This window comes from Bos javanicus, chromosome 16 (genome assembly GCF_032452875.1).
Source record: "Bos javanicus breed banteng chromosome 16, ARS-OSU_banteng_1.0, whole genome shotgun sequence".
In the NCBI taxonomy this organism is placed as follows: Eukaryota; Metazoa; Chordata; class Mammalia; order Artiodactyla; family Bovidae; genus Bos; species Bos javanicus.
The window spans coordinates 34,209,478-34,223,016 of NC_083883.1; the positions used below are offsets into that span (position 1 = coordinate 34,209,478).

The 13,539-nt window shown below is 36.1% G+C and overlaps 1 protein-coding gene across 7 annotated transcripts in view; it reads left to right on the forward strand.

Moving 5' to 3' along the window:
• Positions 1-13,539, forward strand: part of AKT3 (AKT serine/threonine kinase 3) — a 279,622-nt gene that overhangs the window by 150,440 nt on the left and 115,643 nt on the right. Inside the window, exon 2 of one of the 7 annotated variants that reach the window (XM_061382515.1) lies at positions 905-1,021. The exons of the other annotated variants lie outside the window; for them this stretch is intronic. The gene's annotated coding sequence lies outside the window, so the exon portion shown is untranslated. The remainder of the gene's footprint in view (positions 1-904; positions 1,022-13,539) is intronic. 7 annotated transcript variants of the gene reach the window in all.

Below are 13,539 nucleotides of genomic sequence, written 5' to 3' on the forward strand. Positions count from 1 at the left end.
GAAAAAAATCTCAATTGTATTTAATGCTCAAGACTTTGTAGAGACTGGTCCTTCTTATAACTAAATAACATGTGCTAGACCTCTCAACCATGCACATGGCTGCCTCCTGGAAAATGAAGAAGAACATCACTGCAGCGGAAAAGGCGGCACCACTGGACTGACCTCAGAGGACCTGGAAGCAGACCAAATTCTTTAATTAGAAGGTTTAGTCAGAAGTGGTTTTTTTTTTTTTTTTTTTTTAATATAATAATACCCCCAAATGTCTTTCTGACTGTTCTAAGAGGATCCTTTGGTTACTATGTACTGGGGGAAATTTCACATTAATTTGGTTCTTCCATTAGATAATTACTTTTTTTGTAAGATGCAGTGGGAATTGTTTTTAATGGAAGATAGGCAAGGAGTGGTCAGCTTCAATAGCCTATATTAATGTGAGGACATAAAAGAGGTCCCGGCAGAATGAAGCTTCCTTCCTCCCTTCCTTCATCCTTTTCTTTTCCCCTTCCTCCTTTCTCTTCTTCCTCTTCTTCTCTGCCTTTCTCTCTTCCTCCTTCCCTCCTTGCTTCTCTCATTCAACTTCCTCTTAGGTCAGCAGTCGATTCTTGCTTATCCAGAGATACTTGTGTGAAAAATACTATGTGTGCAATAATTTTCCCTGAATTGTTCTTAAATACTATTTCCTCCGACTCCTCTCTTTACTTCCTTTTCTCATCATCTTAAGTAGCAGCCTCACACACTTGTTCTGTTTTGAGATTTCCTACTTTGTTTGCATAAGATTTAAAGTAACACAATTCGGATACATAGAAGTTATCACTTAATATTTAAACATATTTTAGGAAATCTAAGTTCAAATGAATATTTAGAAAGTTTTTATTGAGGGTTTATTGTGTTCTCAACATTGTACCAGGTACTGAGGGAAAAGAGAAGGAAATAAGGAAGGAAACCAACCTTTTTTTGAGCCTTACTATGTGCCAGGCCCTTTCACATATGTTATCTCATTTAATCTTCACAACAACATTCTGAGGTAAGTATTATGTTCTCCATTTTAAAGAGACTGAGAGATTATGTGACTTAACTGGCAAATGGCAGAGCCAGAATTTCAGCCCATGTCTAACAGAATGCTAACCTTGAAGTCTGCGTTCCTTTCGTTAATCCACAGATACAGCCCTTGGATTTGAAGAATTTATAACCTGCTAGGAAAATATGCCACAAACCCTTGGAATTAGTATTTTTTGAAATTGGTATTTTGATGGCTCAGTTCTGAAGTAGGTTTATAATTAATATATTCAGTAAGAGTTTTAGGAAAAGGAGGTATCATTGAGGAGTAGATCATCAAGAAAACCTTCATTGGAAATTGAGATTGTTTGGAAAAATAGTAAGATTTCAAAAGATGACATATATTCCAGGTAACAGATCACAATAATTTGAAAAAATTATTTCTGAGAAACTTTGGTTGAATCTCTTATTGTTAATTTAAATGGGTATGAAATCCTCAGAATATGGATGAAACCTCCAGATGGTATGTTATTTCTTTGTCCCTGTATAGACTGAAAGATATCAAAGGAGAAAGAAACATAAGTGTTAGGAATAAATATGGCACCTTAAATATTTAGTAGACTGCCATAATCATACCAGATACTTTGTATGATTTCTCAGTGTCAAAGTTAGGCATTATGTCCCCTATTTGCTGACTTGGTTTTTACATGAAGTTTCTTTTGTCATATTGCTATTCATCTTCTCTCCTTGTAGAATATAAAATAATTTTACTGATGCAAATACATAATTCTATTTTAAAATACTATCTTAAAGTCAATATTTTTTCTTTAGCCAAAAATATTTTGAACTGCAGGTTTTAGCTCAGAAAGGGGCACATCATCTGTTTACTGTTTTTTAACCTGACTTAATTTATGTAAGAGAGCCGAGGTGGTGTGACTGGGGAGTGAATAGTGGGTGTGGAGTAGGAGGACCACCACCTGCAGCCTGTGTATGATAAGCAGCTGTGATGGGGTTTTGCATAATTTTTAATATTAATTACTATTAGGTCAGTATACTTCAGTTTTTCAACTACAGTTTTGCTAAGTGTGTAACACTCAGGTAGCTTTTGTGCTAAGGATCCTTGTACTATTGTTTTCTCTTATTATTGATCCTAGAATTTTCCTCTGTGATATCGTTCCATATCTGAAGAGTGACAGTAATCCTTTTTATACACTTTTCTGTGTATACTCATTTATGGCCTAATTAAATCTATAGATTGTTTTTGATTAAGTTAAATATAGGTAAAACCTACCTGATTTACATGTTTAATATATATTTTTTAACTTAGTTTCTTTTCTATAAAGTAGAGGCTTATTTGTAATTACTTTCTAAAATTTTAAATTAGGAAATACCCTGGCAGTCCAGTGGTTAGGACTCTGCTCTTTCACTGCTGAGGGCTCAAGTCAAATCCCTAGTCAGGGAACTAAGATTCCACCGGCCATACACTGCAGCCAAAAAAAAAAAAAAAATACCCCAAAATTGTAAATTAAAAAATGATTATACGCCCATTACTTACTCCTTTAATCCCATCTTACTTATAATTGGGCTTCCCAGGTGGCTCACTGGTAAAGAATCTACTTCCCTACTTATAATTAATGCATGTGAAATTAATAGAGACTTAAGGAAGTAAAAGGAAGAGAACTAACATTGTTTAATCTATGTATAAGGTGCCTTATTTACAGCAACATGACAAGAAAAACATGAGATAAATATTACCTTTAAAAAAACAAACTAGTAAAGCTGGGGCCTTGAGAGATTAAGAAATTTTCCTAGACTCTCAAAGCAAGTACTTGGGAAAACTAACAATGATTTGGTCCGGACTGTCTAACATCTGGGGCTTCCACAGTGGCTCAGCGGTAAAGAATCCGCCTGCAAGGTGGGTTCAATCCCTGGGTCAGAAAGATCCCCCAGAGAAGGAAATGGCTAACCACTCCAGTATTGTTGCCTGGAAATTCCCATGGACAGAGGAGCCTGGCGGGTCACAGTCCATAGGCTTGCCAAGATTCGGAGACATCTGAAGCAACTGAACAAGCATGCATTTCTCACACCTGGCTTGAGTATATTTAATCATAAGTGGAGTTCAGAGATAACTCTTCTTTGAGTAATGCTTATTCAGCACCACAGAAACTTTGTGGTATGTCAAGTATTATTAACAGTAGGTTAGTAGCAGACTCTTGTTTTTGAGAGGTGTAGTGTATGTAACCTTGATACTTATTTATGCTTTAGCAGAGGGACAAGCATGGAGGTGGTAGCCAGGTGGCTGACTATTTGATAGAAATTTATTATGTAATATTGAGGCAGTCACTTCACCATCCCTGGTGTTTTATTATCTGTGATATGAAGGAGTTGGCATGAAGAATCTCCAAAGTCTTTTAGAAGTCAATGATTTGCCTATGAGCCACATATAATAATTTCTTGGAACATTCAGTCTTTTGAGAATTAATGCAAATAATAATTTACCACTCGCTGAGCATCTGTGTGCTATGCATTTTGTATGTGTATTATTAGTCACACTGATATTTTTGTAGGATACATAATGTCTCCGTTTTATAGCTGGGGAAAATGGGTCCATAGAATGGCCCATGGTCATGCATTTGATGAACTTTGGGACTTAAAGCAAAACCCACAGCTTTCAGGTGTCAAGGCCAATGCTTTTTACACATCACTGCTTAACTAAAATATCTCTGGCTGCTGTAGGTCTTGAGGTAAAACATTTTCTAGCATAGGAAGCATAGTCAGAAGGTGTGGGCTTTCCTTACCTCTAGATTATATGTCAGTGTCATGGATCAAGTCTTGTCATTCTCAACTAGTATGTGGAAATATGTTTCAGAGCTTTTGGATGTTCCCATTTAGGGAAACTAAAGCTAAATGCAGAAAATTTACACTAATAAGTGAAGATTTCAGCCTTCCTCTTCTATCAAAGAAGGCATAAGAGTTTGAGAGACAGAATCATCTGGATATTAGTATGAATTATATGATCATTGCGTTTTTAACAAGTTAGGCTTGAGGGACACTTTTTTTTTATCTTGCTGGAGCTGTATACTGAATCACTGCCTTTCTGTTTTTCCCCTATATCTTTGTTATTTTAAACCTTTGTTATATTTTGAGTAAAGTTAAATGAGGCTCAAGGCCACAGTGAGGGGAAGGACCTTTAAGCCTTGGAATTTAGGAAGGATAGAGAAGCATTCTTTCGGGTTGGAAATAATACATAATCAAGCAGATGCTAATGAAAAAATGAAATGCAGAGAATGAAAAAAGAGGCAAGGGTGCCTGTTTGAAAGTTTTATGGAGGAGAGTACATTGCCCCTTTATTACAATAATGTTTCTGCACTATAATAAGGTCTTTCATTGCAAGTTCAGCTTTTTTCATTCATTTGTTTTGTGCTCTGCTTCCTGTTACTAATTGTCAGCACAATGGTCTTCCAGCTATGAAGTCTCAGTGTCCTTTTGGACCAATTTGTCATTGTCTTTCTCCCTCACCCCAACCCGTGCACTATTACTATGGTTGCATTTTTAGACATTTTTTATGTTTTAAAATGGCAATGCTTTTGAAACATGCCAGAATAGTTCATGCTAATTGAATCATCCATCCAGCAACAGTTATTGCTTCCAAAAGCACACTGATAAAGTTTCTTTCTCTAGATGATATTCTTAGAAAGTAATTAAAATATATAATACTTTCTTCATAGCATTATTTCATATGAATTGTTTCCTTTGAGCTTTATAGTTGTGCTATGGAAATAGGATATTTTTAAAAAATATTTTTGTTAAACTATATTATTTACAGTTCTGCTGTTACCTCCTAGATTCTTTGGGATTTCTGTGCCTTTAGGAACTTATATTTCTGTTGTATTCCTTCTAATGGCTCTGTACTCTAATAGATAGATTATCTTATCATTAAGGAATCAACAAGATTGACTTAGATTGACAGACCTGAACAAGTTCCCACTCCAGCAACTCTAGTTACATGTTAATTCGTGTTTGTTTTAACATTTGGGCCAATAAGTATTTCAAATGTGCTCTCAGCTTTGTATCAGCAATCTAATATTGACAGAAAGACATTTTTCCCAATGACAGTTTGGTCAGTTTTCTCTGCGGGAAAACTATGTCAGTATTCTGTATGTCACCTGTTTCTGTCACTTTAGTACTGCAGAAAACTTGAAAATAAAATATAAATAAATCTGGTTATAAATAAAAAACAAAACATTTCTTCCTCTCTTGTAAGAGACTTACATTCCTAAAGCAGTACGTGACATACAAGAAGGTCCAAGAATTTAGAGCTAGAAAATCTGGATTTAGAGACTCGGCTTTACAACCTTAATGACTTGATGATTTTGAACAAGTAACTTAAAAATCAGACAATCTTCATTTTCGTATTTGTGAAATGGAAATGATAAAAATACTTTATCAGGAGAATTAAGTGAGAAATCATACATGTAATATCTTAATCTTGTGGTTAAGCTCTAATAACATGCTAAAATAAAGACTTAGTAGTCAATTATAGAAAAAGAATGAATTTTAGAGAAATATATAATGGAATACAGTTTTCCTCTTGACTTAAATTGGCAAAGATGAAATTTTTTTCAATTCTGCTAGAGATGAATGAGCTGATTCTTCCAACATATGCTGTTCCTTTGGCTTACCAGTTAAACTAGATTATAAATTAAGTATTTTTATACTGCTGCAAGGACTTCCCTGGTGGCTGACGGTAAAGCATCTGCCTACAATGTGGGAGACCCAGGTTTGATCCCTGAGTCGGGAAGATCCCCTGGAGAAGGAAATGGCAACTCACTCCAGTATTCTTGCCTGGAGAATTCCATGGATGGAGGAGCCTGGCAGGCTACAGTCCATGGGGTCACAAAGAGTTGGACATGACTGAGTGACTCTACTATACTGCTGCAAATACCCAGATACTTGTTTGTGGTTGTAGTTGAAGCTTTTTAAATAAAAATTTGAGTAAGACTAATCAGGTTGATAGTGTGTAGCACAACTCAGACAGGAGAGAAGACTAGAGAAAGGGAGACCATCTGGGAAACCATATTAGGGGTCCAGATTTTGGTAAATTCTCTGGTTGGATATAGCAGTGAAAAGAAGGGACGGTTCAAAAGACATTACAAAAGAACTGTTACAGTGAGTGTTGTAGGCTTAGCCATGGGTTGAAAGACAATCAAAGATGACTCAGGATGTGTTTCTTGGATGATTAGGAAGATTATATAGTTTTAAAATGAATAGAAACAGTGTGTTGATGCGCTGATTTTCAGTTTGGTAGATTAGGAAAAAATACCCATTTAGATACGTTGAGAATGAAGAAATAATAGGTCCTCAAAGGAGCTGCCAGTTTTGCTGTAAAGAAATGGAGCTTGAGGGAGAGGCTGACACTAGAGGTGCGGGTTTGTCGTCGAATGTCACGTCTTAATTTTGGCAGAGTCATGCGAGAGACTCCCCAGAGTGACATCCAGAGTCCTCGCCAGGTCACTGAACGTCTTAGATCTCCTCGCCTAACATACTTATTTAGTCACACTGCACTTGCAGTTTCTGACGTGTCTGAACTCTCTCCAGCTGTGGGTCTTTGTTCTTACTGTTCGTTCAGCCCAGATCGCTCTTCCCACAGATATCTGCATTGGTTGTCCATTTCACTAAGAGATACCCTTTCTAACTAGTCTTTCTAAAATAGTACTACTTTCCCTTATTTTCTAACTTGTTGCCCTATGTAATTTTTCTTCACAGTACTAATTAGCACCTGTTATGCTGTGAACTAATTGTTTTTCATGTTTATTGTTTGATCATGTATCTTCTCAGTAAAACATAAGCTTTTTGAAAAATAGGGACTTGCTCACTGAACAAGTGAACAAGATAGAGCAGTGAACAAAATAGTTTTGTTCACTGCTCTATCTTCAGTGCCTGGGTTTTGTCAGGCATACTGTAAGGACACAATAAATATTTGTTTAATGAATGTCTAAATTTATTAAGGATAAAATTATCATAAAAAAAAAGTGTAGCACAAAGGTCTCAACATAAGGGAGCAGCTCAGTTCTAAGGAAGAGGCCCTATGAAAGATTAATGAATGGTCAGAGTTGCAGGTCTGACTAGTTCAGGCTAGTCTGTGTCACAGGACCCTGGGGGAGTGCCTCATGGGTAGGGAGGCAAGCGCATCAGATGCAGCAAAGAAATGAAATGAAATGAAAATGAGAAAAACAAAAATATATCTGATGAGATTTCAGGAGACCAGTAGGAACCACAGCTTAGGTAAATGGTTAAGGAATATGTAACAAAGGCCGTTTTTGTAAATAATGGTTTTTAAAGGGAGGGAAAGGAGCATTTAGTACTTGTGCATCTTGCTCTGTATGTATATTTATTATTTGTTCACCCTGGTATGCATTGATAAGCAACTATGAAAATGAGTAGAAATGGTCACATTGATACATGGAAGCTTGAGGTATTTAAGTTGTAAATTAGAGTTAATACAACGTAAATTGATTTTTCTAATAGTGATACCTTTCCCTGGTGGCTCAGATGGTAAAGAATCTGCCTGCAGTGTGGGAGACCTGGGTTCACTTCCTGGGTTGGGAAGATCCCCTGGAGAAGGGAATGGCTACCCACTCTAGTATTCTGGCCTGGAGAATTCCATGAAAAGAGTAACCTGGTGGGCTACAGTCCATGGGCTCGCAGACAGTTGAACATGACTAAGCGATTTTCACTTCACTTAAACTTCAGTGCTCAAATGAAATATTTTGAAGTTTAATTTATGTTCAGTGAGTTTCATTTACTGGAATGGTCTTTGTTTTAGATATTAAAATGCACATTTTATTAAAAAACAGAATTTCCTTGGACATTTTGGTACATACTTTGTGAAAAGAATCTAATATTATTTTCGAAGGAGTTTCTATTTTTGACTTTTTATCGTAAACATTTTCAGAGATACAGATAAGTAGAGAAAATAGCTTATTGAACTCTCATGACTATTGTATGCCTAACAAACCACAGCACCGAAAAAAAAACCTAGCTTGCCTAATGGTGTATTAGATGTTTGCATGACTATTACAACTCTTTTAGGAAATGCCTCTTGTTATTTTTGTTATCAAATCATTGTCCCACAATGACCACAATGTGTTTTTACCTGAAATTTCAAGTGTGCACAGGATGTGCAGAGAACAGTTGTTCTAGAAGACTCCTGAAGTGTTTGTTTGTTTGTTTGTTTAATTAGAAGCAGGATGTGGCAGACCAACAAAATTGGAACATGTTGATGGGAAATGTTGGCCCTAAAATGTATTATTGGTAAATGGTGATGTCTGTGGTGACCATATTCATTAAAGAACAACGAATTAGGAGAGGTTCCCCGTAACATGTTGTGATTTCAAGTACAGTTTAAATCCACAAGTAGCATTCCATGTTACAGCCAGTGTTCCATGTTACTGAGCAGTGAGGTTTATGATAATGAAAACGTCAGGATTTGATATACGTATCATAAAGTGAAAACCTCTTATAGAGTGGAATATAATGTTAGTTACCTAGTCTTATTCCTGTCTTTTATAGAATTTTGTATGTTATAAAATGTAAGAACAACTTTTTTTTTTTTTCCTCTTCTGTTTCCTTATGTGGAGAAAGGTTTGTTGATTCTGGGTGATAGGTAAATGATTCAGACCCAAACAGCTAGAACCATGCAGTTGGACCAGTACAAGTTTGGGAATCACTTTTTTATCATAAGTAGTTGAAAAATTTTATTAGAGCTAGCTTTATTGGTATTGCAGTATGTAACATCCAGCAGTGCAAAGATCTGGAGGCTCTGCTGCCTTCCTGGCTATGTTCTTTCCCTTCTGCTTCTCATCTGAATCCACCTTTCCCCTACATGCCTGCTTGGAGAAACGCAAAATGCCGGGACCAGTATCCTACTAAGAGTAGTTCTCATCCCTGCCCATCTCATCCCCATGGTGTGCTCAGCCAGGAGCAGACACATTGGGGCCTACCTCCCTCTCCAGACATTGTTACCAGTGAAAATTATCCTGGTTTTCTTTTTAGGAGAAAAGATGTCACACAAGGGAGAACAGTCAAGCATAGCAAGGTATGGGGAAGGCGCTGAGGAGGGAACAGCCCGGCCTTCCTTCTGCAGATGATTACCAACCTTGTTACAGGCGGTTTTCCTAAGAGTATGTTCTTTCCAGATAAGAATGGAATGTGGTTTCAGACAGACCTGGGGGTAAAGCCTTATATGGGTACTTAAAACAAGCTAAACCAGCTGTGTGTTTGTGAGCAAGTTATTTAGCTAGTTTCAATCTCAATCTGCTCATTTATAATGTGGAGGATAATAACAGCTCTTAGGTTTGGCCTTCAGAGGAAATTAATATTTAGAAACCTCTAATGAGTACAGTGCCTGGCACATAGTGATCTCAGTATATATATCCTCTACTGATCTTGCTGTCTACCATGGAAGCTGCCACACCTAAGCTATTTTCCTCTTAGTGGAATGAATGAATCTCTTTAAGGTTGATGAGTCTTAATCGGGTTTTATGATTTTCTGCTCCCTGGACAGTAAAAGCTTTACATAAAAGAAAGAAATATTCTTTTCCTTCTTATAAAGAATATCTGTAATAGTATTATAATATGGGGCTTTAAAAATAAACTCTCCTTATGGTCATTATAACTCATAGTTAGCATTATTTAATTTTGTGATTCAATAATTAAATAGAATATATTATTACTCCTTTGTTTTCCACGCATGCTAGTAGAATTATTTTTAAAAGAATATAGTTAGCATTTAAATGGTTAAAACCCTTGAAATAAGACCTAATCTTTGAAATAACATCTGAACAGGTGATATCCGAAAACTTTTTTTGGTATGTATATTTTTTATATGGAATCTTGCAGTTCCTCTATTTATTTGGCTTTCAAGTTTACAGAATAATTACAGCTTTGAGTAAACTTGGTCACCTGTGGTTCAGAGTGGTTCTAAAAGTAGATAGAACATTTGAGGTTCAGCTTATAGTTTAACTTGGTCAAGCTGGTTCTTTGAAAAGGTAAGCAAAATTAATAAAGCCTTAACCAGACTCTTTGGGAAAAGAAGGGGGAGGGCTAAAATCAATAAAATTAGAAATGAAGAAGTTATAGCAGACACCACAAAAATATAAGACAAAGGATCATAAGAGACTACTGTAAGCAACTATATGCCAGTAGAATTGAAAACCTAGAAGAAATGGACAAATTCTTAGAATGTACAATATCCTAAGACTAAACCAGGAAAAAATAAAAAATGTAAACAAACCAATTGTAAATAGGGAAATTGAAAGTGTGATTAGAAAACTCCCTACAAAAGTCCAGAACTAGATGGCCTTACAGACGAAATCTGTCAGAAGAGTTAATACTTATCTTTCTGAAACTTCCAAAAAATTGCAGACCAAAAAATTGCAGAGGTAGGAACACTTTCAAACTCATTCTACGAGGCCACCATCATGTTGATAAGAAAACCAGACAAAGAGACAACAAAAAGAGAATATTGGATGCCAGTATCATTGATAAACATAGACACAGAAGTCCTCAACAAAATACTAGCAGTCTGAGTGCAACAGTGCATTAAAAGGGTGAGCAAATGGAATTTATCCCATTTATCCCATGGGTGCAAAGGTATTTCAGTATCCACAAATCAATTAGTCTGATACAGTACATCAGTAAACTGAAGAATAAATTCATATGATTATCTCAATAGATGTAGAAAAGCTTTTGACAAAATGATCCACTTATGATAAAAACTCTGAAAAGTGGGCATAGAGGGAACATACCTCACATCATACTAAGCAGTGAAAAGCTAAAAGCATTTTGTCTGTGATCAAGAACAAGAAAAGCATGTTCACTCTCGCTGCTTTTCTTAACATATTTTTGGAAGTTTTAGCCACAGCAGTAAGAGAAGAAAAAGATATTAAGAGAATCCAACTTGGAGAAGAAGAAGTAAAACTGTCACTGTTTACATGTAACATGATACTATACATAGAATATCCTAAAGATGCTACCAGGAATATATTTTACTAGAGGTCATCAATTAATTCAATAAGGTTTCAGGATACAAAATCAATACTCAGAAATCTATTGCATTTCTATACAGTGAATTTGAAATAGGTAACCATTTTTTGGGGCTCCAAAATCACTGCAGATGGTGATCGCAGCCATGAAATTAAAAGACGTGTATTCCTTGGAAGGAAAGTTATGACAAACCTAGATAGCATATTCAAAAGCAGAGATATTACTTTGCCAACAAAGGTCCGTCTAGTCAAGGCTGTGGTTTTTCCAGTGGTCATGTATGGATGGTGAGATTTGGACTGTGAAGAAAGCTGAGTGCTGAAGAATTGATGCTGTTGAACTGTGGTGTTGGAGAAGACTCTTGAGAGTCCCTTGGACTGCAAGGAGATCCAGCCAGTCCATTCTAAAGGAGATCAGTCCTGGGTGTTCATTGGAAGAACTGATGCTGAAGCTGAAACTCCAGTACTTTGGCCACCTGATGTGAAGAGTTGACTCATTGGAAAAGACTCTGATGCTGGGAGGGATTGGGGGCAGAAGGAGAAGGGGACGCCAGAGGATGAGATGGCTGGATGGCATCACCGACTCGATGGACATGAGTTTGAGTGAACTCTGGGAGTTGGTGATGGACAGGGAGGCCTGGCATGCTGCGATTCATGGGATCGCAAAGAATCAGACACGACTGAGTGACTGAACTGAACTGAACTGAACCAAAAAGGACTAGATCCTGATTGAGAGGAGATGGGGGCGACAATAGATGAAATGGTTGGATAACATCACCAACTCAATGGACCTGAGTTTGAGCAAACTCCAGGAGATAATGAAGGACAGGGAAGCCTTGTGTGCTGCAGTTCATGGGTTCACGAAGAGTTGGACACAGCTAAGGGACTGAGCAACAACAAACCAATGAGGACCTACTGTATAGGACAGGGAACTTGGCTCAATGTTCTGTAATAATCTAAATGGGAAAAGAATTTGAAAAAGAATGGATACTTGTGGGTCTAACTGAATCACTTTGCTGTATGCCTGTAACTAACACATCATTGTTAATCAACTCTAATATAAAAATTTTTTGAAAAAAAAATGTCATGGGTTATGATATAATAAAAGTTAGCTACCTGACATTTTATCTAAGAATGCTTGTCTATTTCTCCATATTAAATTGCTCAGCAATCATAGATAATCATTTGGTTAATACCTTTTTATACTCTCTGTCCAAAATTTCTTCCTTTAAAAAAAAAAAAAAACTGAATTGTTCTACCTTGAGTTAAGAATCTTTACTAAAAGGAAAATATTCTTCTAAGTATTGATTAACCAGTTTACTTATTAGCCCTCTCCCTTTTAAGAATCCTCTTTAAAAGAGTGTTTTCAGACATGCACTGTGTTCTGAAAACTTTCATGGCTTGGTTTTCTTCATTGTAGAGAGAATTGTGTGATGTGTTGATGTTTCCATATTATGGCTAACATAAGAGAACCCAGTGTTTCTACTTACCGGCTCACTTGTTTTGGTATGGTAATTTAAAGTTTCAAGTGTTTTAAGTTTGGAGTCAGCTATTTAATTACATGTGTTTATGCACAGCAGTAAACCCTGAAGTGTGGTAAAATATTCTCCTCTCCAGATGTTGACCTGTCACTTGAATATTGTGGACTGGTTCTTGGTAGCCACTTCTTTCTTTTATAGTTTCAGTCTAATGGATGATATTTAGAAGTTGGATTCATTTATAGAGTATTTAATACTGAGACCTATAACATATAGGTTTATTACTATTCTTCAAGTCCATAACTACATGTAACATTTTTGTTGAACTAGAGGTCTCAAGAAGACCTGAATAAAACCTTTTTACTATTAGTGAATTATTACTTTACAATTACACAGAATTATTAAAAATAGAGCTTGGTATGTGCTGTAAGCTTGTAGAGTTTCTTACTCATTATTCTTACTGTGCCCAGAATCTTGCATAGTGATTGGCCCATAATTGGCATTTCATATATATTGTTGAGTTCATGAATACTTAGCATATTTAGCCAAAACAACTTGTGTATAACTACTTATGTCATTATATTATTATTTTAATATTTTTCCAAAACCATCTTATACGTAAATACAAATGTTTCAGTCTTTCCTAAACAATTATTTTTTACTAGTCTACTTGGGAATGGTGTTTAATCACTTCTATTATCCTTTTCATAAATTGCAGTAATTGATAACCACTTAGAATGTCATATGTAGTATTTTAAATAGCGTTTACATATATAGCCTTAAAAAGTTCTTTAGATTGTAGCATTTAAACTTCATTTAGGTGTAGTGTTGAAAATATGCTTCCTCTTAAGTTTAATTCCTCATAGTGCTTTTAAAGGTAGAAAACCTTGGGACTGAGAGAAATAATGTACTTTGCCTAGGATAACACTGCTGATCGTGGGTGATGAGCCTGGATTTGAGTCTGGCATTCTAGTTTTCAGGTCCATTATCTTAGTTACCTTGACATCACTACAATGGAAAACATA